Source organism: Asparagus officinalis, chromosome 2 (assembly GCF_001876935.1).
Source record: "Asparagus officinalis chromosome 2, Aspof.V1, whole genome shotgun sequence".
In the NCBI taxonomy this organism is placed as follows: Eukaryota; Viridiplantae; Streptophyta; class Magnoliopsida; order Asparagales; family Asparagaceae; genus Asparagus; species Asparagus officinalis.
In genome coordinates this window covers 63,757,840-63,761,287 of record NC_033795.1, presented here as the reverse complement: position 1 = coordinate 63,761,287, position 3,448 = coordinate 63,757,840, and the positions used below count along the sequence as shown (strand labels likewise).

Below are 3,448 nucleotides of genomic sequence, written 5' to 3'. Positions count from 1 at the left end.
CTTAAAGACAAATGACAACTATCCATTTAAAAAATCAAGGGTTATAATGAAGTAGTAATTTCTCCATTATTTTTTCGTAGTGGTATGTCTATAAAAGATTTCTTTGACTGATTGTTCAAGAAGGAATTACCCTCTACATATATACAAATACTGTTGATTATCTACTGAAATTAGAAATGTATTCTTTTCTTATTCCCTAAAATATTTTCCAAGTACAAGCCACATAGAAAAGGATACTATATTTAACATATCCCCTCAAACTCATTGTAGAACAATGCTCAAGAGTTTGAAGAAGTGCCAAAACAGGAAAATGCTGAGCCTTGACAAAAGAGTGACAACCGACAAAAAGAAAGTCTCACATAGGAGAGATATGAAACAATGGATAATTAATACCATGAGAGAAAAACTTAGTGCTGGCAAGATCGATGGCAAAGGAGAAGAAATCGAAGGCAAAGATAAAAAAAATATTGGTGAAAAGGAGATCAAAGATGAAAGATCAGTATCTAGGGACGATGAAGAAAGCACACGATCAATATTGCAGCATGGAGAGGAGACACTCGCTGCAGAGAATCGTATAGGAAGCAAGAATATGACGGACAGGATGAAAAGCAGCTTATTTGAGGGTGATTAACAAAATGAGGAGATTGATAAGATAGGCCGTAGGGCAAGAACGCATTCCACAAGCTAGTGACATTGACAAAGCTCAACGGAAGAGATGTTAGAAGGAATATTAGCATCAGTCACACTAAGGGGTTTAGCAAACAAAAGTAAATGGACAGCGATCAAATATTGAAAAGCTTTTTTCCTTTTTGCCCCTATTTGGCAAGTGAAAATTCATTAGAAAGTGAAAGGTGTCGCACCGGAATTCTAGCCCTTTTCCGCTTTCTCAATATGGATAGGATGTGAATGAGGGATAGAGACATTAATTATTTATTCTATCTAGTTACTATTTCTCTTATAAATATTCACTTTTTTCTATCCACTTTCGTTGCAATCTAACAAGACGAAGAAATTGGATGACATACCACTGCCCCTTCATCCCATATTTTCACTTTCTATCATCTGAAAAAATAAGATTTTGAAATAGAAAGTCACAAGAAAGTACTTGATTTTTGAAATAGGACACCAAATTGGGCTAGCGATTCATGGGTTTCTGGACATAGAAATCAGAGTGCCAAATGGATGGTGATCCTTGGATGCCAGAAATCAATCAATGATCCTGACAAAGAAGATACCATGGGCGAGAAGAGGAGGCCATTTTCTGAGGAGGAGAGGCAGAGTTCTGAGCCTCTGCTGCTGGAGAAAGATATGAAGGGGCATCGCAGATAAACGGTGGTGAGGGCTTTGGCTCTAGAGGAAAGATCGGCAATGGTTATGGTGATCTTTCATCTTAGCTCAAACACCATGTCAAGTGTTGGTAAAAGATTAGAAGAGAAGATAATGACAGTGAAAGCGGATGGGAGGACAAGTGGGAACATGACGAAGCCGCCAAGGGAAAGTGTGGCAATTGTGTTTGCCACAACAACCATGCGACGACTTCGCAGTTAGAATGAAGGGTTAAAATTTTGGCTTTGATAACTTGTCAAGTGTTTTGGAAAAGATTTTCTCAATCTTATTGATTGATTATTAAACTAAGTAATACCCTATATTAAACATTATAAGTTACCTTAGAAGCCCTTGGAAAATACACTTTCACAAGAAAGAAAAGTTTCAAAAACAAGTCCTAAAAATGTAAAATACTATATTCAATAATGCAAAATCACATGATTGCTAACAAGAACATAAATAATCTAAATTCATAACATTCTTGGTCAGATTGAAGCTTATCATATCAAGAGAACGTACTTCAAATCTGAGGTACAAAGCAAATAAAAAGGGAAGTCATACACGTCCTTTCAAATGTTAACAAAACTTTTCAACTTAGCTAATTTGATGATAATGATCCATTGAAAACATAATGCAAGAGAAAAAAAATTTAAAAGGTACCAGGACCAAGGTTATCAATAGCAGATAGCGTCACGCATCGGTGAGGCATCGCTAAGGCTATTTTGGAATATTGCGGCAAAATAGCGGCAAAAAGCACAAAATCAAATAACGGTCTAATTTAGATATGTGTAAATACTAAAAAAAGATTAAAGAAAAATCTAGAAAAACTAAAAGTGCTTATTTGATGATTTAAAGAGATCCTAAACATGAAATAAACATGTAATCGTCACATAATATCAAAGACGACTGGAGGAGAAGTCAAAGAGTCGTCGTCTTCGAGAAGATGAGCTGAGCGGTGAGAGGCGGCGGGAACACGCTGAAAATCACGGGAGGCGGTCGAATGTAGTGGTTAAAGGTCGGGTTTAATTTTAAAAAAATAAACCCCAAACCACTTTTAAATAGCAATCAAAAAGCGGATTTTGCACGCAATCGTCTGCTATTTACCGTTAGGGCACTCTATTGGCCGCTTTTGCGAACGGAAAGTGCATATTCCGTAATATGTCACCGCTATTGGGCGATAGCGTAGCGGAAAGTGACCGCTAACGCTATTAGCGCCGCTATTACGGGGCTATTTACTGCTATTTATAACAATGACTAGGACTATGTTAAAAAGTTAGTCATTTAGGAGACAATAAAAGTATCAGATGAACGTAACTCACTAAATTCTAACATAAAACGAACTATAGTAATAACAAACTGAAGTGATTTAAACAGAAGATAATAGTCCCAACAAATAAGAATAAAGGTAATCAGCTACTGCCTTTTCAGAAAGTAGAGTGAAATAGAGAACAAAAGCAAAGGTTAATATTCCACCAACATTAGTCCAATAAAGAACAAACATGCTGCCTTTACGAGAAGCTATTTCAAAAGTAGCATTAGAAACTACAATATTTCAATCCAACAAATAAGAAGAAAACTAGAAAAGTAATCAGCTGCTGCCGTTTCAGAAAGTAGAGCAATATAGACAGCTAGAATGAAGATTAATATTCCACCAAAATCATATCCGTACAGAGCTAGCAGTTCAAATTAAGTAGCATAAACTATACTTGTTCCGAGCAATGGCAAAAAGACTACCAGAATAAAGCCTATATATGGGTCGATGATCGGATTATACCAGAATTATCTTCTCATGCAGCTAGCAGTCCGTTCAGTGACGAAGAAAACCATGAGAATAGCATAAAAACATCAAGATCCACAATAGATCAGATGGTGATCCCAATGTGTATAAGATAATCAAGACTCAATTGCAGGAAAAATAAATAAAGATATAAAGATCAGCACGTGTTAAGCAAGAAAATCAGGAATCGAGATCTGCAATCCTTTTCCCGGACTCAAAATCTACAACAGGAAATAAGATAATAGAAAAGCGGATCAAAGAGCAGACGAATGAAGAACACAGGAACCAAACCTCTCGCGGAGCGGAGTTACAGGCGGTCCTTTGTTCCTCGTGATCTCGTCATCG

The 3,448-nt window shown here is 36.7% G+C and overlaps 1 protein-coding gene across 1 annotated transcript in view; it reads right to left on the bottom strand.

The window, feature by feature from the left end:
• LOC109831541 (ethanolamine-phosphate cytidylyltransferase-like) overlaps positions 1–3,442 on the bottom strand; it is a 55,373-nt gene extending 51,931 nt beyond the window's left edge. The window contains exon 1 of the mRNA XM_020398879.1: positions 3,395–3,442. The gene's annotated coding sequence lies outside the window, so the exon portion shown is untranslated. The remainder of the gene's footprint in view (positions 1–3,394) is intronic.